Genomic DNA, 25,455 nt, shown 5'->3' on the forward strand with positions numbered 1-25,455 from the left:
TTAGAATTGGAAGTGGGACTGTTCTCCATGGGAAGCAAATTCACCTATGTGTTTTATCCTCTTTCCTTCCTCAGAGACTGAGGTGGTACAAAGGGGTGTGTTAGGGGAGTAAATTTGTATACTCATGAGTATACCTTCTGAAGTAAATATTTTTTTCTAAAAACTAATCTGATTGACATTGGCTAATGGAAACAGGCTACAAAGGACCACCTTCTAATATTGAGAGAACACCATCATTGGAGGCTTGAGCAAATAGCAGAAAACCTAGATACTCTAAGATCCTCTAAGGGTATAGGAGAATCCAGGGGGCAAGGGGAGACAAGAATGAAATAAAAGCTACTTGACCTTCAGGGAGTTACCTATGGCAGTAGTCAGGGTAGTTGTGGCATATTAATTTAGATGTAAATATAGATTCCAAAAAATGACTATAGAAAAGAGGTATAGCCCTATAAGTTCAGAAGCATTAAAATACAAATTGGAATGAGAATGAATGCTGATAATGATTTTTAAAATGTATTTCTATTTATAGAATATGATCCTTTCTTTCGATGGATAGAATGAAGATAATTGATGATTAAAAGAATGACACCTGGGGGTGGAGCCAAGATGGCCGCATGGAAACAGCATCTTACTGGAGCTCTCTCAACAAGTTCTGTCAGATTCCTATGAAAAAGTGAATTTGAGCAGATTTGAGAGAGTTAGAAACCGTGAGCAGTCTGAGTGGGGCAAATTTCCCAGCCAGGAGAGTCTGAAAGGCCGAAGGAACGAATCTGTAGGATTGGAGAGCACTCTGCCTGCGGAGCTGCTCCAGAAGGCACCAAAGTGGAAGTGGCTGGCTGGGAAACCCATGTGGGAGACAGGCTGGGAGAAAGCTGGGCACCTGAAACCAGTGGAGACCCCCCAGGCCTTCCGACACAGGACAGCTGTCTGTGGAAGCAACGAGAGGCAGCGCAACGCCACCGGCTGTGAAACATCAACTCCTGAGGCTTGCAACCCAAAGGTATGAAACACAGCTTCTGAACTTCTGGGAGACATAATGGCCAGGTAAAGGGCTCTAATCCCTCCACTCCCCACCCAGAGAATTCCTCAGAAAAAAAAGAATGCTGGAACAGAGGAAGTAGAAGTGGGGCTTTAGGGGCCGAGTAGTGGGAGTACCTGAGTCCCAGAGGGGCAGAGCCAGCAGGGGTCAATACTAGGAGCCCAAACATATTCTTGCTCCCCCAGGGGAAGTGCCAGACATCAGCTCAAACAACAAACAGCTGAGACCATTGCTGAAGAGGAGATTTTGGGCAGCCAGATCCCCTCCCCCATACCTCAGGAAACTGAAGGCTATAATTCACAAAGCCGACAACTAGACTCACGATCCCCAAAATAAGAAAGCTGGAACAGAGAGCCCCAAAAGCAGAAATTTATTGTAAAGCCAGGAAAAGGCTAACCAACATGAAGAACACAAAAAAACCAAGGACCATTGATTCTTTTCATGGAGACAGGCATGATCAAAATACCAATTTCGAAGAGGATAGCAATGACACTATAGCCACATCTGATACCTCAAAAGGTAGTGTGAACTGGTCTCAAGCCCCAAAAGCATTACTGGAAGAGCTAAAGGAGGATTTTAAAAACTAAATTAGGGAGGTAAAAGAAAAAATGGAAAAAAAACATTGGAAAAAATGGAAAAAAAAATCCACTGACGAAATCAAGTCCCTAAAGAATAAGATTGGCGAAATGGCTATGGAGATTCAGAATCTAAATAGAGAAAATGACACCCTGAGAGGTAAAATCAACCAATTGCCAAAAGGAGACTCAAAAGCAAAATGAAGAGAGTAACTCATTAAAAATTAGAGTTGAGCAAGTGGAAGCTAATGACTCGATGAGGCATCAAGAAGTAGTAAAACAAAATGTAAAGAATGAAAATATAGAAAAAAATGTGAAATATCTGATTGGGAAAACAACTGACCTGGAAAATAGATACAAGAGAGACAATTTCAGAAATGCACAATGAAAAAAAGAGACTTCACAGTATCTTCGCAGAAATTATCAAAGATAACTGCCCAGAGGTCCTAGAACCAGAGGGCAAAAACAGTCATTGAAAGAATTCACCGATCACCCCCTGAAAGAGATCCCAAACTCAAAACACCAAGAAATATTATAGCCAAATTTCAGAATTACAAAGTCAAGGAGAAAATACTGCAAGCAGCCAAAAAGAAACAATTCAAATATCGTGGAACTAAAGTCGGGATCACACAGGATCTTTCAGCCTCCACATGAAAAGACAGGAGAAATTGGAATATGATATTCCAAAGGGCAAAGGAGCTGGGACTACAACCAAGGATCAACTACCCAGCAAAATTAAGCACAATTTTTCAGGGAAGGAGATGGACATTTAATGAAATAAGGGAATTCCAGACCTTCCTGATGAAAAGGCCAGAACTCAATGGAAAATTTGATCTCCAAATACAAAATTCAAGAGAGACATAAAAAGGCAAACAGGGAAAAAAACCCCCACAAACCTTATTAATCAATCAGGGCAAATTATTTACATCTTTATATAGAATTATATCATCTTATGTATGTTTTATATGTATAGATATATATGTCAATCTTGAGAATAGTACAGCTATTATGACAACTGAAAGGGATACACATAGACTGTGAATGTCTGTATAAAATAACTGATATAAGGATAAAAACCGTAATTAAGAGATGTAAAGGGAGGGCTTTGAGAGAAGAGGTAAGGAGGTAGTAGAAAAGGGTAAATTACACCAAATGAAAAGGCACAAAACCACATTTTAGTAAAGGGAAAGAAGTGAGGGAGAAGAGCAGTATTTGTTCTTTACTGTCATCTGATCTGGTTCAAGAAGGGAATAACATACCCTGATAAGTATAGAAATCTAACTCGTCCTACAGGAAGTAGGAGGGGACAGGGGGAAAAAAGGAAGGGGGTTGGTTAGAAGGGAGGGGAGAAGCAGCAAGTGAGAAATGGTAAGACAAGAGAGGGGAATAAAGAGGGAGGGTAAACTGAGGAAGGTGGCAGTCAAAAGCAAAACTTTGTTGAGGAGTAGAAGGGTGTAGCCAGAATGGACTTTGTTTTCTTTGAATGACTCAGCTCGCCTCGTTGAGCTTCCCTGGATGCTGGGGCTTGCTCTTCCGGGGCAGGACCAGAGCTTCCTGTGTGATGAGTCGTGGCGCTGGCTGAGGGGAGGTGTGTTAACGTGGTCTACGCTGGGGGAGGGGCCAAGTCAAGAACCAATCGGCCCTGATCGTTCAGGCGGGAGCTTGATGATGTCAAAAACTCTATAAGAGGGGAGAGGACAGCTTGAAGATCCTCCTTTCCTTTTCCGGTTGGAGCCAGAGACACCTACAGCCGAAGCTGAGCTGCCGGTAGCAGAGCTGACTAGAGGCTAGTGGGTACTCTTCTTACCGTAGAGGGGAAGCATGTATACGATTTTGCCTTATACCATCTCGCTTCTCTGTGGCCTTCTGCTTACCCTTGTAAGGCGGACTTATTGGGCCTGGAAGCTTTTGATGAAAATATCAAAATGGGGACGCTGGTTTGTGGGCTTGTTATTGGGGAGTGTAAATACATGCTTTAGTTCTCCTGCCTTCTGCCTAGAGAATTCCTTATATCCTGTGGTTCCGGACCTTTTAGGCACATATGAGATTCTCTTTGAAATCATAAATTCTGCCTTCCTAATATAAAGGGGAAAGGGAGAAATAAAAGCATAAATGGGGGAAATAGGATGGAGAAAAAGGCACAGATAGAAATCATAACTGTGAATGTGAATGAGATGAATTCTCCCATAAAACAGAAGCAGACAGCAGAAGGATTAAAAACCATAATCCTACAATATGCTGTTTACAAGAAACACATTTGAAACAGGGAGATACATACAGGGTAAAGGTAAAAGGCTGGAGTAAAATATATTGCGCCTCAGTTAAAGTAAAAAAAGCAGGTGTAGCAATCCTAATCTCAGACAAAGCAAAAGTAAAGATAGATTTAATTAAAAAAGATAAGAAAGCTCACTACATCCTGCTAAAAGGCACCATAAACAATGAAGCAATATCATTGTTTAACATTTATGCACCAAGTGGTATGGCATGCAAATTCTTAGAGAAGAGGTTAAGGGAGTTACAGGAAGAAATAGACAGCAAAACTATAATATTGGGAGACCTCAACCTTCCCCTTTCTGAACCTGATAAATCTAACCTCAAAATAAATAAGAAAGAAGATGCGGAATTGAACAGAATTTTAGAAAAGGCAGATATGATAGACCTCTGGGGAAAACTAAATGGGGATTAAAAGGAATATACTTTCTTCTCGGTGGTACATGGCACATACTCAAAAACTGACCCATGTACTAGGGCATAAAAACCTCACAATCCAGTGCAGAAAGGCAGAAGTAGTCAGAGCACACTTTTCAGATCATGATGCAATAAAAATTATTTGTAACAAAGAATGATGGAAAAAATAAGCTAAAAATTAATTGGAAACTAAATAATCTAATTCTAAAGAATGAGTGGGCCAAAGAACAAATCAGAAAAACAATTAATAACTTCATTCAAGAGAATTACAATAATGAGACAATACACCAAAACTTGTGGGATGCAGCAAAAGCAGTTCTTAGGGGAAGTTTTATATCTATAAATGCTTACATGAATAAAATAGGGGCAAAGGAGATAAATTATTTGGGCATACAACTCAAAAAGCTAGAAAAAGAACAAATTGAAAATCCCCAATTAAATACCAAATTAGAAATACTGAAAAACAAAGGAGAGATTAATAAAATTGAAACCAAGAAAACTATTGAATTAATAAATAGAACAAAGAGCTGGTTTTATGAAAAAAAAACAATAAAATTGATAAACCTTTGGTCAATTTGATTAAAAAAAAGAAAGAAGAAAATCAAATTACCTGTATCAAAAATTAAAAGGGTAAGTTCACCTCTAATGAAGAGGAAATCAAAACAATAATTAGGAATTATTTTGCCGAATTGTATGCCCATAAATTTGACAACCTTAGAGATATGGATAAATATCTACAAAAACATAATTTGCCCAGGTTAACAGAAAAGGAAGTAAAATTTCTAAATAGCCCCATCTCAGAAAAAGAAATTGAGCAAGCCATCAATGAACTCCCTAGGAAAAAATCTCCAGGGCCAGATGGTTTTACATGTGAATTCTATCAAACATTTAAAGAACAATTAATTCCTATACTTTGTAGACTATTTGCGGAAATAGGTGAAGAAGGAGTCCTACCAAATTCGCTTTATGACACAAATATGGTACTAATACCCAAACCAGGTAGAGTCAAAACAGAGAAAGAAAATTATAGACCAATTTCCCTAATGAATATTGATGCAAAAATTTCAAATAAAATATTAGCAAAAAGATTGCAGCAACTTATCACCAGAATAATCCACTATGACCAGGTAGGATTTATTCCAGGAATGCAAGGCTGGTTCAATATTAGGAAAACGATTAGTGTAATTGACCATATCAACAACAAAACTAGCAGAAACCATATGATCATCTCAAGTAGAAAAAGCCTTTGACAAAATACAACACCCATTCCTATTAAAAACACTAGAAAGCATAGGAATAAATGAAGCCTTCCTTAAAATTATAAATAGCATCTACCTAAAACCATCAACAAGAATTATTTGTAATGGGGATAAGCTAGATGCATTCCCAATAAGATCAGGGGTGAAACAAGGATGTCCATTATCGCCCCTACTATTCAATTTGGTACTAGAAACCTTAGCTGTAGCAATAAGAGAGGAAAAAGAAATTGAAGGAATTAAAATATTCAAAGAAGAACTAAATTATCACTTTTTTGCAGATGATATGATGATTTACTTAGAGAATCAAGTAAAAAACTACTTGAAATAATAAACAGCTTTAGCAAAGTTGCAGGATACAAAATAAACCCACATAAATCGTCAACATTCCTATACATTATTAACAAAGCCCAACAGCAAGAGATAGAAAGAGAAATTCCATTCAAAGTTACTGTAGACATTATAAAATATTTGGAAGTCTATCTGCCAAGACAAACCCAGGGCCTATATGAACATAATTATGAAACACTTTCCATGTGAATAAAGTCAGATCTAAACAAATGGAAAAATATCAGTTGCTCATTTTTAGGCTGAGCTAATATGATAAAAATGACAATTTTACCTGAATTAATCTATCTATTCAGTGCCATACAAATTTAAATACCAAAAAATTATTTTACAGAGCTGGATAAAATAATAACAAAATTCATCTGGAAGAACAAGAGTTCTAGAATATCTAGGGTATTAATGAAAAGAAATGCTAGAGAAGTTGGCCTAGCCATACCAAATATTAAACTGTATTACAGAGCAGCAGTCATCAAAACTATCTGGTACTGGCTAAGAAACAGAGTTGTGGATCAGTGGAATAGGATAGGTACACAAGATGGAGAAGTCAATGACTAGCAACCTACTCTTTGATAAACTCAAAGAGGCCAGCTTCTTGGCTAAGAATTCACTATTTCACAAACACTGCTGGGAAAATTGGAAAATGGTAGGGCAGAAACTGGGGATAGACCAATATCCTACACCATATACCAAAATAAAGTCAAAATGGGTTCATGATTTAGGAATAAAGGCTGAAACTATAAGCAATTTGGGAGAGCAAGGTATAGTTTACCTATCAGATTTATGGAAAAGAAAATAATTCATTACCTAACAAGAGACAGAGAGCATTACAAAATGTGAAATGGATAATTTTGATTATGTTAAATTGAAATGTTTTTGTACAAAAATAGCCAATGCAACAAAGATTAGGGGGGAAGCAGAAAATTAAGAGAAAATCTTTACAACTAGTGTCACTGATAAAGGCCTCATTTCCAAAATATACAAGGAACTGAACCAAATATATAGGAATACAAATCATTCCCCAAATGAGAAATGGTCAATGGATAATAACAGGCAGTTTTCAGGGGAAGAAATTAAAGATATCTATAGGCATATGAAAAAATGCTTGAAATCACTATTGATTAGATGAATGCAAATCAAAACAACTCTTAGATACCATATCTCTCTTGTCAGATTGGCTAAAATAACAAAACAAGAAAATGATAAATGCTGGATAGGATGTGGGAAAATTGGAACATTGTTACATTGCTGGTGGAGTTGTGAACTGAACCAGCCATTTTGGAGAGCAATTTGGAACTATGCCCAAAGGGCTATAGATATGTTCATACCCTTTGACCCAGCAATACCACTTCTAGGGCTGTATCCCAAAGAGATCACACAAGTGGGAAAGGGACCCATATGTACAAAAATATTTATAGTGGCTCTTTTTGTGGTAGCCAAGAATTGGAAATCAAAGGGATGCCCATCAATAGGGGAATGGCTGAACAAGCTGTGGTATATGAAGGTAATGGAATACTATTGTGCTATAAGAAATGGGGATGATATGGACTTCATAACAACCTGGAAAAACCTACATGACATAATGCTGACTGAGCAGAGCCAGGAGAACACTGTACACAACCACAGATATATGGATTCTGTGAGGACTAACCCTGACAGACTTTGCTCGTCTCAGCAACACAAGGTACAAAGACAACTCCAAAGGACTCATGATGGAGAATGTTATCTACATCCATAGAAAGAACTATGAAGTATGAATGCAGAATGTGGCACACTTCATGCATGCCTTTTTCTCCCCCTTTTTTCCCTCTTTTGTTTTTGTTTTTGTGTTGTGTTGTTTTTTTTTTTGGTTCTGTTTCTTCTTTCTCATGATTCATTCCATTGGCCATAATTCTTCTCCACAACTTGACTAGTGTGTAAATTATAATTCGATGCGAAGTTATACGTGGAAGTTATGTGGGATTCCATGCCATCTTGGGGAGGGAGGGAGGGTAGAAAATCTGGAACTCAAAATTGTGTAGAACCATGTGTTGTAAACTAAAACTAAAAAAAATTTTGAAAAAAGAATGACACCTTTCTTTTTTCATATTTTATTCTCTGGCAAGGAGTATGATAGACTAGAGAAGATGAAAAAAAAATTGGGAGTTGAAACCCAGGATAAGTTAAAGAATAAATTAAGAATATTTATAAGTATGAGAATGCCTTACTTTCCTCAATGAATTCAAATCATCATTCCTAGATCACACACACACACACACACACACACACACATATGTATATATACACACATATGTATATACATATACACATATATATGTAGGCATGTATGTATATGTATGTGTGTATACACACATACATATACATACATACAGACATATATATGCACATACACACACATATCTGTTCTGGGAAGTTGTGTTAGAGGATAGAATATGCATTTCTATCTTTTTTTTGGTAGTCCAGATCTCCCAAGCAAGAGACAAAACCCCTCTGTGTTAGATCAACTCTTTCTCTTTTCCTTTGGGATCCTTTCTCTTTGATTCTCTTTTTATTTCTGGTAAGGACTAACAAAGTGCTTATTATTGTTAGCATTGGGTTAGTATTGTTATTTTCAAAGCAAAGTAAACATTTAAAACAAAGAAAAACAAAAAGAGCGTCCTGTGCCTGTAAGGACAGCCTTTAGACTTCGATTAGGAATCTCACAAAGAAATAGGAGATGTTTTAGGGCTTATATGGGAGGGGGTTTCAGTAACATTCCTTCTGTCTCAACATTCTTGGCTAAATTGCCAAAGTACTTTCACTTCCAAAGTCCTGTCACATTTTTTTTTATGATGGCTGCCTCTTCACATGCTTCCACTCTCCTAGAACCACAAGACTTCTAAGGGCCTGCTCCTTCTCCGACATGATACGCCTTCTATAGGATTCATCGGAATCTTAGTTCATCATCAAACCTCTCTTCTAGACTCACTGAACCAACTTTTAAAAGTCATTTGTGGACCTGATATTGCTTTCTTTCTGATTCACTCAAGCGACTAATTCACACTTCATGCAGAGATAACCTGGCATGCCTAAATATTTATAGTTATTTTAAGCACCTTTTCTGTGACTAGATTTATAAAAGACCAGCTCTTTCCTATTAAAATCTAATGACTGCCCATGTATGAACAAACTTAAAGGCATTAATTAAAGGGCCATTCTTTGAGTACTCATATTTATATAGTGGTTTTGTTTAAAAAGTTTTATAAAAAACCTTTTCCCCTCAATAATCCTAGAATCCTACAAAATACAAGTATGATTATTCCCATTTTATGGATAAAAATATGCACAGAAAGGGGGAGTGTCTTGTTCAAAGTGACATAGCTAATAATAAGTGCCTGAGTGAGTACTTTAACCAGGTCTCTAGTTTCTGGTGCTCTTTCCAATATATCATGTTGCTTTTCTGCAGTGGTGATGAGGAGGAGGAGGAGGAGGAGGAAGAGGAGGAGAAGGATGATGACAAATCAACACAAAGTTATTAAATGACTTCTGTGTTTAAAGCTAAGTATAACAAGAAAGACTAACACAATTCCTGACATAAGGAAAATAAGGAGTTAAAGATGACACCTGGGTTGTGTAAGTAGGAGAATGGTGTTTTTGAGAATGATAGAGCAGTTAGCAATAGGGGAGGGATTGCTGGGGAAAGATAATGAATCAGGTTTGGTCATGTTGAGTTTAAAATTTCTATAGGACATCTAGTTCAAGATATCTAATAGGCAGGAGAGAAGTCAATAAATAAGCAAACCTTAATATCTTAATAAAATCTTAGTATTGATAAATTAATAAAACTTAGTATCATTAGTCTTGTTCAGTCATTTTCAGTCATGTCCAACTCTGTCACTCCATTTAGAGTTTTATTGGCAAAGATATTGGAGTGGCTTGCCTTTGCCTTCTCCAGCTCATTTTAGAGACAAGAAATTGAGGAAAACAAGGTTAAGTGACTTACCCAGGATCACATAGCTAGTAAATGTGTCAGGCTATATTTGAACTTAGGAAGAGGGCCTTTCCTGATTTCAGTCCTGGCATTCTATCCACTGCACCACCTGGTTACCCTATCATTACTCTAGAAATGAATATTAATAAAATGGGAGCTGATGAAATCACCAAGTGAAATAGTATAAAGGCTTGGGGGATACCCCTATGATAATAGGTATGATCTGAATGAAGATCTAGTAAAGGAGAAAGAGAAAGTAGAAGGAAAAGAGTGACATCTCAAAAAAACCAAAACAAAACCTTGAGAGTTCACACAGGTATTTAATTTAAATGTTTTCCTCACAACAGCCTGTGAAGTAGGCAGCACAACTATGTATGGTTCCCTCAGTTTACAAGTGAGAAAAGACAAGAAAAATGATTGCCCTTCATTGGTATACAAATAGTGTTCTTTGCTATCCTTTCTGGGAAAAAGAATTTCAAAAAAACCATGGAATGTTGTGAGCTAAATTCTGTGGTAATGCATCTAATTTAGGGAATTAAATATAGAGGGGGAAAAAGCTCCCCTGATTGACTAGCAATATTTATCAAGCACATTTCTGGAGGTTACTTTAAAACATCACATTTAATGAACATTCTGAGGGCTCAGGATTCCATCTGCCTCTTGATAAAACATTGTAATTGTAACTCAAAGTGATTTTACTGTAACATTATGTGTTTCATGTAATGCTATCAAATAGTAACATTGCACAGCATTATGAGAATTTGATGAGAAAAACAGATTTCTTTTTTTCATGACAGTTTAAATGTGTTCTGACTATGTTCTTTCAGGGTGTTTTTATTTGGGAGTTGAAAAGAAGGAAAAGACAAGATTGGAAGGAAAAGAGATGATGTGAACACACATTACAATTTTCCTGTAAATCTGGTGTGAAATATGATATAAAGTGAGTGCAACTGTTCATCACAGTCAGCTGAATCTAAACCATCTCTATTAAGCCTAAGATTTTTTTGCAGATATAGATATTTTTCTGATATCTAAAAAAAAAGATAAATGAAGGGAAAATATACTGAAATCCAAGGGTATATTGTATAAATTTTACATTAAAATGAATTGCTAGTGAGAGAGTGGAGAATCTATATCAATTTTCTAAAATAGGGAACATCCAAATGGTATGATGTTGGCAAAATTCCCATTAGAGAAAAGCTCATCTATTGTTTCCTATTGTCTGGATTGAATTTATATTTCTTGGAAAGTTCTAGTGGTTCCACAACTTGATAAGTCGTATGACTTTGGGGAATTTTTTTTAACATTTTTGAGTTTTGGTTTCCTAAACTTTTGCTGATTTTTTTTGAGGAGTACAATATTTGCACTAAAGAAAATACTTAACGTACCGGAAAGAAATTTACAGTAAAGAAGGCCTGGCTTTAAAGACTGTTTCTGACACTCACAAACTTTGCAACCTCACAAATCACTTAATATCTTGATGTCTGATTTCTCCCTAAGATATATCGCATAAGTCAGTCCTGTTGTGCTTCTATAAGTAGAAGTAGTCCCATTCTAATGCAAATCACAAATCTTTTATCTACTTAAGTGGGCCCATAGATTTTTAGCCCAGCTTAAGATCTACCGGAAATCATTGTTGTTAGGGAGGCAGAGAAGATGGCAGAGAAAGAGCAGAGACTTGTCTGAACTGTCCCAAATTCTCCTCCTAAGAGCTTGAAATAACACCTCAAAATGAGTTCAGGAATAGCAGAGCCCCCAACAGTTTTCCATCCCCACCCCACCAAAATTTAGAAGATTCTCAGAAAAGGTCTGTTGCACTGGAATGAGAGTAGAGTGCAGGCACCCCAGCAAACCAGCAGCAGGCCTCAGTGGCAACTAATTCAGCAGTAGCAGTACTTTTAGCCCACAAACTGTAAGGAGGTAAGACAACTGGTCAGAAGGAGATTACAGGAGTCATTTTGCCGGCACTGGATGCAAGACTCTGTTCCAGGGCCAATTTGCACATCCATTGTAGTCTTGGTTCTCAGCCCTAGGTCAGGCAGGAAGACTAGCACACCTGAGCTTGTGGCCTCAGGAGAGTGGGAATCATAGCTCCAGGATGGAAAAGAGTGCTCATGGTTGCTCAAAGACCAGACCATAAACAAGAAGAGTAGTAAACATGTCTTTCACTAGGTTATACCTTGGAACAATTGAAAACTTACAGACTTCAAGAATTAGCTCTGAAAACAGCTACATAAAAAACCCAAAGCTTGAGACAATACCCCTTTGACTCAGGGGAGCAGAGCTAAATTTTAATATAACGTTCAAAATCAAGAAATGGGCTGATGAGCAAAAGAACAACAACAACAACAAAGAATCTGATCTAGGCTCTGGGCACAGCAAAATAATACAATAATTGGAAACAACAGACAACTATCCCACTCTCACTAAACCCCATACTTTTCTTTAGTATTTTATTCTAGTCGAGTGTTCTCAGAAGAGTTGGTATCAGAGGTCTCCTCTCTATATATATTACCAGATTGAGAGAGAGAACTAACATCTGGGTTAAAGTGGGAGGGGAGCTCTTGATAATGGCTAAACATCCTTCCATAAGTGAGCTCCCAAGGCAATATCTCACCTCAGAATATATACACACTTTTAACTAATATACTCAGAGTCAGAAAGCACCAAAGCCTACATGACTCAGCACAGTTGTGAATTACCAGGGTTCAGAGGAAACTGATCCTTCAGATGTTTACAATTTAGCATGAGCTTGGGAAACAACTCCAAAAAACAAACAAACAAAAATAACAAAAATCCCACCTTGCTTATGCCTACATCGACCCATCATCTCCTGAAAGAGATCCCAAAATGAAAACTCCCAGGAATGTTATAGCCAAATTCTAGCCCTCCCAGGTTAAGGAGAAAATATTCCAAGCAGCCAGAAAAAAACAATCTCAAATATCACGGAACCACCATTAAGATGACACAAGATTTAGCAGTTTCTACATTAAAGAACCAGGAGCTTAGATTATGATATTCTGGAGAACAAAGGAGCTAGGATTACAATGAAGAAACTTATACCCAGCAATGCTGAATATAATCCTTCTGGGGAGGGGGAATGGATATTTAATTAAATAGAGGACTTTCAAGTATTCCTGATGAAAAGACCATAGAAAATATTCACTTTCAAATACAATACTTAAGAGAAGCATAAAAGCCAAACAAGGGGTGGAGCCAAGATGCCAGCTGGAAAGCAGGGACTCACTTAAGCTCTCCCTCAGGTCCCTCCAAACATCTGTAAAAAATGACTCTGAACAAATTCTACAGCTGCAGAACTCACAAAATAGCAGAGGGAAGCAGGGATCCAGCTCAGGACAGCCTGGATGGTTGCTGGGAAGGGACCATTATACAGTGCTGGGAGAATAGCGCAGCCCAGCATGGGCTGCACCAGGACCAACCAGACCAGGAGTTGGGGGACCAGGCCTTAGGGACCTAAATCATTGACCTGTAGCAGTTACCAGACTTCTCAACCCACAAATGCCAAAGACCATGGAGCAAGTAAGTGGAAAAATTGCTGGATCAGAGTGAGAGCCTTCGACCCCAGCCCTGGGGGCGGCAGAGGTGGTGTAGCACTGTGGTTGGCAGCAGCAGGAAGCTCCGGCAGCTGCTTCCAGAGCTCCAGCTGTGGTTGCTTCTGGCTCCAGGCTCACCCAGTGGGAGGACTTAAGAGGTGGATCAGAGTGGCAGTTCAGAGCTTGCTTTGCCTTGCTTAGATCCAGGCGACAGTTCTGGTTGGCAGTTCTTGGAGGAGGAGGAAGAACGCTGGTGTGGCAGTTTGCTGTGTAAAAGTAGCTCTGAAAACAGCAGCACAGCCCCTAAAGCTTAGGACAAAGTACTCTCTACTCTACAAGCAGTCATACACCAACAAAAAGCTCAAGAGTCAAGTAGTTGACTGGGAACATGAACAGGCAGTGAAAATGGACTCAGGCTCAGACTCAGACTTTAGAATCTCTTTCTGGTGACAAAGAAGAGCAAAACATAGAGCCAGAAGAACTCAACAAAGTCAAAGAACCAACTTCAAAAGCCTTCAAGAAAAATATGAATTGGTCTTAGGCCATGAAAGAGCTCAAAAAGGATTTGGAAAAGAAAGTAAGAGAAGTAAAGGAAAAATTGGGAAGAGAAATGAGAAGGATGAGAGAAAATCATGAAAAACAAGTCAATGACTTGCTAAAAGAGACCCAAAAACATACAGAAGAAAATAACACCTTAAAAATAGACTAACCCAAATGGCAAAAGAGCTCCAAAAAGCCAATGAGGAGAAGAATGCCTTGAAAGGCAGAATTACACAAATGGAAAAGGAGGTCCAAAAGACCACCGAAGAAAATACCACCTTAAAAATTAGATTGGAGTAAGTGGAAGCTAGTGACTTTATGAGAAATCAAGAAATTATAAAAGAAAACCAAAGAAATGAAAAAATGGAAGACAATGTGAAATGGAAAAACCACTGACCTGGAAAATAGATCCAGGAGAGATAATTTAAAAATTATAAAGCCATGATCAAAAAAAGAGCCTAGATATCATCTTTCAAGAAAATATCAAGGAAAACTGCCCTGATATTCTACAGCCAGAAGGCAAAATAGAAATTGAAAGAATCTACTGATTGCCTCTTGAAAAAGATCCCAAAAGGAAAGCTCCTAGGAAAGAAACAATTTGGGTATTGTGGAAACATGATCAGGATAACACAAGATGTAGCAGGTTCTACAGTAAGGGACTGAAGGGCTTGGAATGTGATATTCCAAAGGTCAAAAGAGCTAGGATTAAAACCAAGTATCACCTACCCAGCAAAATTGAATATAATGCTCCAAGGCAAAATATGGACTTTCAATAAAATAGACAACTTTCAAGCTTCCTTGATGAAAAGACCAGAGCTGAATAGAAAATTTGACTTTCAAATAAAAGACTCAAAAGAAGCATGAAAAGGTAAACAAGAAAGAGAAATCATAAGGGACTTACTAAAGTTGAACTGTTTTGTTCACATTCCTACATGGAAAGATGGTGTGTGTAATTCATGAGATGTTTCTCAGTATTAGGGTAGTAGAAAGATATAGATATAGATATAGATATAGATATAGATATAGATATAGATAGGTAGAGATAGATAGAGATAGATAGATAGATATAGATATAGATAGATAGATATATGTATATATATGCGTATATATGCATATGTGTATATATACATACATACATACATATATATGTATGTATATATACATATATACATACATATATGTATATATATATACATATATACATACATACCTATATACATACATACATACATACATACATACATAGATAGATAGATAGATATAGACAGAGGGCACAGGGTGAGTGAAGGGATGACATCTAAAAAATAAAATAAAATTAAGGGGTGGGAGAGGAATATATTGAGAGATGGAAAAAGAAAGATAAAATGGGGTAAATTATCTCACATGAAAGTGTCAAGAAAAAGCAGTTCTGTTGGGAGGGAAGAGGGGGCAGGTGAGGGGGAATGAGTGAATCTTGCTCTCATTGGATTTTGCCTGAGGAGGGAATAACATACACACTCAATTGGGTATCTTAAACCACAGGAAAGTAGGGGGAAGGGGATAAAAAGGGGGGATGATAGAAGGGAGGACAGATGGGGGAGGAGGTAATAAAAAGCAAACACTTTTGAAAAGGCACAGGGTGAAGGGAGAAAATTGAATAAAGGGGGACAGGATAGGATGGAGGGAAATACAGTTAGTCTTTCACAACATGAGTATTATGGAAGGGTTTGTGTAATGATAAACATATGACCTATGTTGAATTGTTTGCCTTCTTAGGGAGGGTGGGTGGGGAGGGAAGAGGGGAGAGAATTTGGAACTCAAAAGTTTTAAAAGCAGATGCTCAAAAAAGTTGCTTTTGCATACAACTGGGAAATAAGATATACAGGCAATGGGGCATAGAAATCTATCTTGCCCTACAAGAAAGTAAGGGTCAAGGGGATGGAGGGAGTGGGGCAACAGAAGGGAGGGCAATCAGAATATATGCGATCTTGGAATGCAGGGGAGGGTAGAAATGGCGAGAAAATTTGTAACTCAAAATCTTGCAGAAAATAATGCTGAGAACTGAAAAATATTAAATAAGGAAATATGGAATTCAAAAAAAACAAAAGGTAAACAGGAAAGAGAAATTAAAAGGAATTTAATAATGTCGATTTGCTTACATTCTAAATATACAGGCAATCTAATCAAATTTTTAGAAATAAGAGCCATTCCCCAACTGATAAATGGTCAAAGTATATATACCAGTCTTCAGACAAAATAATCAAAGCTATCTATAATCACGTGAAAAAAATGCTCTAAATCATTATTAGAAAAATGCATATTAAACTAACTCTGAGGTACTACCTCATACCTATCAAATTGGTTAATATGACAGAAAAGGAAAATGACAAACACTGGGGGTTATGTGAGAAAATTGAGACACTAATGTACTGCTGGTGGAGATGTGAACTGATTCAACCATTCTGGAGAGCAATTTGGAACTATGGCCAAAGGGCTATAAAACCATACCCTTTGACCCAACAATACCACTACTAGGGCTGTATCCCCAAGACCCAAAAAACAAAAAGGACTTTCATGCACAAAAGTAATTATAGCAACTCATTTAGTAGTGGCAGAGAATTGTAAATTGAGGGAATGCCAATCAACTCGGCATTGGTTAAACAAGCTGTGGTATATGATTGTGATGGAATATGATTGTACTATAAGAAATCATGAGCGGAATGCTCTCAGAAAAACCTGGAAAGATTTACATGCACTGAAATCATCTTACTCATCATTTCTTATAGCACAATTGTATTTGAAAGACTTATGATGAAAAATGCTGTCCCTCTCCAAATAAAGAACTGATGGAGTTGGAATGCAGACTGAAGCACAATTTTTTACCTTTATTTTTCCTGTGGTTTTTTTTGTCTGCATTTTCTTTTGCTACATGACTAATGTGGAAATATGTTTTGCATTACTACATATGTATAACCTATATCAAATTTATTCCCTTATCAATAAGGGGGAGGATAAGAAGGGAGAGAAATTGAAACTAATTTTTTTTTAAAATGGATGATGAAAATTGTTTTTACATGTAATTCGGGAAAAAATAAAATATTAAATAAATCTGTCCAAAAAAATCATTATTGTTGTTGTTCATCTTTTGTTTCCAAGGAGGACCAATGACATCAAGGTGTGATGTTTTGACTTGCATATGAATTGGATTCAGAGTTGTAAAAGTTGTCAGCCTCACTCTTTCTTCCAGAGTCATGAACTCCAGTGACAAGACAAAATATAGAATGGCTGGTAGTGTCCTGGGATACAGTGGATGCCCTTGGCATCTTCCAACGTCAGACCAAGCTCTAAGCACTACACAGCACCTGCTTTAGCCACCTTCATGGCAGTTGGAACAAATTATTCTCATTCATCTATTCCACCAGAAGTCTTCACATGCTTGAAGACATTCCCCTAACTCATCAATTGCTTTGAAGCCTGTCAATTACCCTCACCTGTTTAGCTCATCTGCAGAGACAGTTTTATCAGAGTGTGGTGGATGTGCATGCTACAGCTTCTGGAAGTCACAGGGATTAGTTGAATGAAAGGTGAACAACATTGAAGATTGTAGAAATTTGATTAGCTGGAATACGTAAGTGTAAGAATTTCCCACATACATCAAGTTTCTATTTCTTAAGGAAATTTCCAACTAGATCTTTTGGGACACAAAGGCTGAGAGACTGAGAAAAAAGGTAAAGACACTGAGATCCCATGCTCATTATGCTATGTGATAGGAAATGTAGGAGAAGTTGGCTATCTCAGAGAGCAGGGAATGACAGAAGTAAGAATCCTGAGTGCAGATTTGAGGTGCTAACTGCTGAGAGGGAACAGAAAGTGAACAAGCCCAGTAACACAACTGAGCTGAGAGGACTTGCAGATCCACTTAATCAGAATGAATAGATTGTAGATAGATACATTTGTTGCCATTTAGTTGTTTTGGTTGTGTCTGACTCTTCATGACCTCATTTAGGGTTTTCTTGGCAGAGATAGTAGAGTAGTTTGCTATTTCCTTCTCCAGTTCATTTTACAGATGAGGGAACAGAGGCAAACAAGGTTAATCGAATTGGCCAAGGTCACACAGGTAAAAGCCAGATTTGAAGTTAGGTCTTCTTGACTCTAGGGCTGGAGCCCTATTCATTATGCCATCTGGCTGCCTTACATAAATGGATAGATTGATAGACAGATAAATAGATAGACAGACAGAAAAGACGTTTTTAAGCACCTGTGAAGATACCCATCATGGTGTGCAAAAGGTCAGGAAATTATGTGGAGGCCTGGTTCCAGGCAAGATAATGAAAAAATTAACTCATCAGAACCCAGGGATCCAGGGCAGAACCTAAGGTACTAGTTGGTGGGAGAACAGAGAAGAAGCTAATGGTCAGAGTCTAGGCAAGTTTGGAATTGGCTGTAGCTTCTTTTTCCTGGTTCCCCAGAGTCAAAGCTGCTGTGGAATTTCTGCTAGTCTCTTCCCTTATTTTCTTCTCAGAACACCTGAGAGAAGGGGTATGGAGGAGAGGAAATTGAACTCTATTAATTTAAAGAGCTATTATCGCCAAGGTCTTTGTAAAATATTTCATAAGCCTTTTGAAACAATTTTGTAAGAAATTCATCATGGGCTTTTCATTTATTTTGTGTGTTGTAATTAATTAGTAGTAAAATATGTTTCCAATGAGATATGTTGATTTAGCTGCTTGACAGGAAAAAAAAGCCTAGTTAATAAATAAAGCAGCAATTCAAATTTTGCAAGTCAGTTTATCAAATTGTGAATGATTTTCTTTTATTTCATAAGATCTAAATAAATATGATCATTTTAAACATTCATTTTGTATTAAGGTCTTTTCTTTTTCTCCTAACATGAAGCATATAATTTTTAAAAATCATGGATAATTTTGAACTAGAAAGTTGACCATGTCTAGTATATTAATATTATGTCTGCTAATTTTGTTCATATTTTAAGTTCTACCAGAAAAGAGCTTTAATATCCCTTTACTGATGACTTTTTTTCCAAAAGGGAAGTGAACATATCAATATTCAGATTTAATATAAAAATTTTAAACAGCACGATCCCATGATTTTTATTATAATATTCCTTTTAATGTAAAAATGTAGTGGTAATGACAGTGATAAAATAAGGTATAAATTAATATTATGATTTCTGTAGCTTTATTGGATCATTTTAGTTCTTTCAGAAACATAAAATTGGTAATTATGGTTTTCAATGTAAAATTTAATACTATATCAAACTCATAAAATTTCTACAAGCTCTATGAAATATTGGATTTAAGTTGACTAAACCCTCATTATATTTCTGAGAATAAATGAAATGACAGTAAAAGTTATTATATACTGTTCAGAAATCCTATAAAAAGGTGGTCAGACTTTATAGTATTATAGTTATTTTTTTGTGAATGAAAATATTACATTTGTTTTTATTTTTGAGATTACTAATACTTTTTTTTTGTTTTTGTCAGATGGATTTCCTGATCTACCCCCATTCACATACTTTGAATCCTTCCTTTCAAAGAAAAAATATAAAGTAAAATCAATCAACACAGAGGAGTCCTGTGTGACTGAGAGTAGAAAAGTAGAATTCACCATCTCTTCTCCAAGTTTGAGACTGGCCATATAATTAATCCATATTTGTTTGTCATTTAATGTTGCTTTAATTTCCATCATTTCCATTGTATCTGTTGACCTTTTGGATATGCGTATTTAGAGTCATAGATTCTAGAATTTATCTAAAGGGACTTTTTTTTAATTGGACATTGATAGGTTGGATAACTTTCCCTGAGTCAAAGAGCCAGTAGATATCAGAGGTAGGATTTGAATGCAGGCCTTGACAACACTGAGGTCAGTTTTCTATCTAGTATACCAGTTTTTCTCTCATGTAATCACAGATTTAGAGCTAGAAGAGATGTTCACAGTCATTTATTCCAAAGACTTCACTTTGAAAATGTAGAAACTCAGGCCCAGAAAGGTATCTACTGAGAAAAGGAACAAATGCTAAAGTCTTATAACTCTAAATTTAATTTTCTTCCTACTGCTCCATGTGTCCCTCTCCATCAATTCAAACAAGTCATCTCATATTTTATGAATGTTCAACATTTCTTATGGCAAAATGTTAATCCATTACATTAACAGAACAATTTATTTTCAGTTATTCACAAATCCATGGACATCTACTGTGTTTCCAATGTTTTTGCTTACCACAAAAAGGGATATAATGGAAAATTCAGGTGACAGAGTCGAGATGGTGGAGTAAAAGCAGGGACTCTCCCAAGCTCTCCCCCAAACCTCTCCAAAGACCTGTAAAAATGACTCTAAACAAATTCTAAAGCTACAGAACACACAAAATGACAGAATACACAAAATGATGACAACCTGGAAGGTTGACAGGGAAGGTCTATCACACTGGGCTGAGAGCAGAACACAGTCCAGCATGGACCATGCCAGCACAGACTGGCCAGAGCAGGCCTCAAGGAACACTGTCAGCTGCGGTGGTTTCTCAACCCACAAACACCAAAGACAACATAGTAGGTCAGTGGGAAAACTCATCAGACCCGGGTGAGAGAGGACCTGGGTGGTCTAGCCCCAGCCCCAGGGAAGCGGACATGACAGCAGTGGCAGTGGTGGCAGCAGCAGCAGCAGTGGCTGCTTCCAGAGCTCCAGGCCCACAGACAGTGGGGGAGGGGGGAATCAAGTAGCTGATCAGAGGGGAATTGCAGGGATCTCTTTGCTGTCACTGTGGCAGGATTCCCTTGCTTTGCTCTGCTTGCACCTGGGTTGCAATCCTGGGTGGCAGTCCTTGGGTGAGGAAGAGCACTCGTGTGGCAGACCTTGTGGCAGCTGTGGAGAGGGAATCCTCCACACAGGTCCAAGGCAGAAAAAGGGTGCTTGAGGTCACTCACAGACCACAGCACAGGCCAGGAAAGGAATAAACACTTCTCCTTTGATCATACCACCTTAGAAGAGCTGAAAATTTACAGGTGCCTAGAAGCAGCTCTGAAAACAGCTGTGTAAAGCCCCTGACACAGGGACAGAGTACTGGCCTCCTCAGAGACCACAACCATTGAAGGCTTAAAAAATGAAGTTCTCACCATAAAAGGCATTGGCACCATCAAATGACTTCATGTCAGAAATAGAGAAATAGATACTAGTTTATAAATTGCAATTAAAAATGGTACATTGTCATCTGTTTTGTCCTTGCACTTTAAGGACTACAGGGCTTTATCCATCTTTTAATGAGATGCCATTGGTAAAAAGCACTTAGCACAGTCCCTGGCCTATAGTAGGCACTTAAAACATGTTTGTTCCACCGATCAAGCTGACCTATAGCTGAAAACTCATGTATACATTTTCTCCCCCATTAGATTTGTAGCTCTTGAAATCAAGGTGTGCCATGTTTTGTTTTTGGTTTTGGCTTTGGTTTTTGGTATCCCAAGTGCTTAGCATAGTGTGTTGTACTTAATGTTTTTCTTTACTTATTTATTGGAAGCATATGTCTATCTGTAGGACTGCTTGGTCAAAGGTTTGGAATATTTTAATAATTTTTCACACATAATTCCAAATAATTTTTAGAATTTTGGGTTAATTCACAACTTCACCAATAGTAGATTAGTATTTAAGTCTTCCTGAACACTCTCAAACATTTATGATTTTCATCTTTTATCATTTTTGTTCAGTAATAGCCATGTAGTTAAGCCTTTTCTTTCAAGTGATGTAAAATATTTTTCACATGGTTCTTGATGATTTATAATTCTTTGGAAAATTGTTCACTTTTTTATCACTAGCTCCAGTTTAATTCATTTGAGACCTTATATATTTTGGGTATTAGACTTTACTACCAGAGATATTTGATGTGAAGGTCTTTCCACTTGATAGTATCTCTTATGTTAACTGTATTGATCTAGTTCATGTAAAAGTCTTTTTTTAATTACCTGATACAATTTTTAAAAATCTTTATCTATCTCTTGGTTGCTTAAGAGTTTTTCCCTTAGTCATGAGCTCCAATGCTGTCTCATCCCATTTTCTACAATTTTAAATGATATAACCTTTATGTTTAAATCATACAAATACCATATTTATTTGGAATATATTAGAATAGCTACTGTATAATATGCTTTTCCAAATCTGATTTGTGCCAAATTGATTTCCAGTTTCCCCAATTCTTGTCAAATGGGGTGGGGGATGGGGAGTTTTTAATTTATTAAACATAGGAAGGCTATTTTTGATTGCTTCTGTATATGGGCTAATTTGCTCCAATGATGTTTTTTTTTTCTATGTATTAACTTGTGCCAAAGAGTTTTAATGGGTATTGCTTATAATATAGTTTGAGATTTAGTTATGTGATATTTTCTTAATTCTTGCATATTTCTCGTAATTTCTCTTGAACTTCTAGCCATTGCATTCCTCCAAATGAATTTTGCTGTTATTGCACCTAGGTCTATAATTTAAGTCACTGGGAGTTGGCTAAGTTGTAGCACTATACCTGTAAATGATTGCTATAGTGTCATTTGGGAAGGAGGGTCCAAACCAGGTCTTTCTGACTGAGGCCAGATCTCTATACACTATATCATATTTATCATAATACATAGTATCATTATTTTTACTAATTTGCACAACCCACTCATAAAAAACCTAAAAGAACTATCTCTAATTATTCAAGTCTTCCTTTATTCTGTAAGAATGTTTTGTTATCTTCATATTATATTGTGTCTTGGTAAGTCAATGCTAGGCAATTTTATATATTTTCGTCTTTATTTTCAATGGAATTTCTCTGCTTTTCCTAATGACTTAGTTAAAATGTGACTCTAGCATAGTGATGCCATTTTGGTCCTCTTAGAGAATGAAGGACCACAACCAACCAGCCAATTGGTACTACTCATTTCATTTTACATCAGTTCATGTAAGTCTTTCCAGGTTTTTCTGAGAGCATCTAGCTCATGATTTCTTACGTCACAATAGTGTTCTATCACAATCATATACCACAAATTGTTCAGCCATTCCCCAATTGATGGGCATCTCTTCAGTTTCCAACTCTTTGCCACCAGAAAAAGAGCTATAAATATTTGGGTATAGTTCCAAATTGCTTTACATAATGGTTGAATCAGGTCACAACTCCATCAACAAGGCATTAGTGTCTCAATTTTTCCACATCCCCTCCAACATTTATCATTCTTCTTTTCTGTTCTATTAGTCAATCTAATAGTTTTGAGGTAGTGCCTCAGTATTGTTTTAATTTGCATTTCTTCAATCAGCAGTAATTTAGAGTATTTTTAATATGGCCATAGATAGCTTTGAACACTTCATCTGAAAACTGAATGTTCATATTATTTGATTGTTTGTCAATAGGAGTATGCTCTTATTTTTATAAATTTGACCCATATCTCTACATACTTGAATGATGAGGCTTTTATCAGAGCAATATGCTTCAAAATTTTTTGATGGTTATGATTGCTAACTGCATTTCCCTCCATCTTATTTCCCCCCTGCTTATTCTATTCTCTCTCATTTTACCTTGTCAGTCATCAAAAGTGTTTTGCTTTTAACTATTGCCTCCTCAAATAAAACTTCCCTTCCATGAGCACTCCCACTTCTCATATTCTGTTACCCTCCTACTTTTCTGTAGGGTAAGATAGATTTCTATACCCAATTGAGTGTGTATGTTATTCCCTCTGCGCCAATTCCAATGAGAGCAAGGTTCAAGCATTCCCCACCACCGATTCTGTCTTCTCCTCTACTGTAATAGATCTTTTTTGCCTCTTTTATATGAGTTAATTTACCCCATTCTACCTCTCTTTTTTCCTTTCTCCCAGTACATTCCTCTTTCTTACCCCTTAATTTTGTTTTTTAGATAATCATCCCATTATGTCTGACTCATACTTCTGCCCTCTGTGTGTATGTGTGTGTGTATGTACGTGTATACATAGATAGATAGGTAGGTAGAGTGATAGATAGAAAGACAGACAGATAGATAGATACATAGATAGATAGATAGATAGATAGATGGAAAGACAGAAAGATATAGATAGATCTATAGATAGATCTACAGATCTATCTTTCTATATATATATATATATATATATATATATATACACATACATATGTGTGTGTGTGTGTATGTGTGTGTGTGTACCTTACAAATGCCCTAATACTTAGAAAGTTCCTGTGTATTACAAGTATCATCTTCCCATGTAGGAATGTAAAAAGGTTAACCTTGCTAAGTCTCTTATGACTTCCCTTTCCTGTTTACCTTTTTATGCTTCTCTTGGGTCTTGTATTTGAAAGCCAAATTTTCAATTTTGCTCTGATCTTTTCATCAGAGATGCTTAAAAGTCCTCTATTTCCTTGAATATCCTTTTTCCCCAGAAGTTTTGCTGGTTAGGTGACTCTTGATTGTAATCCTAGCTCCTTTGACTTCCAAAATATCATGTTCCAAGGCCTCTGATCCTTTAATGTAGAAGCTGCTAAATCCGGTGTTATCCTGCCTGTTCCTCCAAGATACTTGAATTGTTTCTTTCTGGCTGTTAGCAATATTTTCTCCTTAATCAGGGAACTCTGGAATTTGGCTTTACTATGCCTGGAAGTCTTCATTTTGGGAACTCTTTTAGGAGATGATGCGTGGATTCTTTGAATTTCTATTTTACCCTCTGATTCCAGAATATCAGGGAAGTTTTCCTTGATAATTTCTTGAAATTTGAAGCCTAGGCTCTTTTTTTTTGCTCATGGCTTTCAGGAAGTCCAATGATTTTTTAAGTTACCCTTCTTGGATCTGTTTTCCAGGTAAGTTGTTTTTTCCAGTGAGATATTTCACATTGCCTTCTATTTTTTCATCCTTTTGGTTTTATTTTATTGTTTTTTGATGTCTCATAGAGTTTCAATTTGCTAAATTCTAATTTTTAAGAAATTATTTTCTTTAATGAGCTTTTGTATCTCCTTTTCCATTTGGCCAATTCTATTTTATAATAAGTTCTTTTCTTCAGTGAATTTTTGTGCCTCTTTTTCCATTTGCCCAGTTCTGCTTTTCAAGATATTCTTCTCCTCACTGGATTTTTGTACTTCTTTTATCATTTGGCCTGTTCTATTTTAAGGTGCTATTTTCTTCAGCATTTTTTTTGTGCCTTATTTACTAAGCTGTTGACTCTGTTTCATGATTTCTTTGCATTACTCACTACTTTTCCTAATTTTTCCTCTACCTCTCTTACTTGATTTTTAAAATCTTTCTTGAGGTCTTCCATGGACTGAGACCAATTCACATTTTTCTTGGAGGCTTTGGGTGTAGCAGTGCTGACTTGTCTTCTTCAGAGTGTGTGTTTTGATCTTCCTTCCCACCATAGTAACTTTCAGTAGTCAGATTTTTTTTTTCTGTTGTTTGCTCATTTTTGCCACCTATATTTTGATTTTTAATTCTTTGTTACAGTAGGGCTCTGCTTCCATGGTGGAAACTGTCCTAAGTTTTAAGGATTTTGTGCAG

The 25,455-nt window shown here is 36.9% G+C and overlaps 1 protein-coding gene across 1 annotated transcript in view; it reads right to left on the reverse strand.

Moving 5' to 3' along the window:
- Nucleotides 1–25,455, reverse strand: part of CFAP47 (cilia and flagella associated protein 47) — a 965,255-nt gene that overhangs the window by 9,667 nt on the left and 930,133 nt on the right. The window lies entirely within an intron of this gene.

Source organism: Trichosurus vulpecula, chromosome 2 (assembly GCF_011100635.1).
Source record: "Trichosurus vulpecula isolate mTriVul1 chromosome 2, mTriVul1.pri, whole genome shotgun sequence".
Lineage (NCBI taxonomy): Eukaryota > Metazoa > Chordata > Mammalia > Diprotodontia > Phalangeridae > Trichosurus > Trichosurus vulpecula.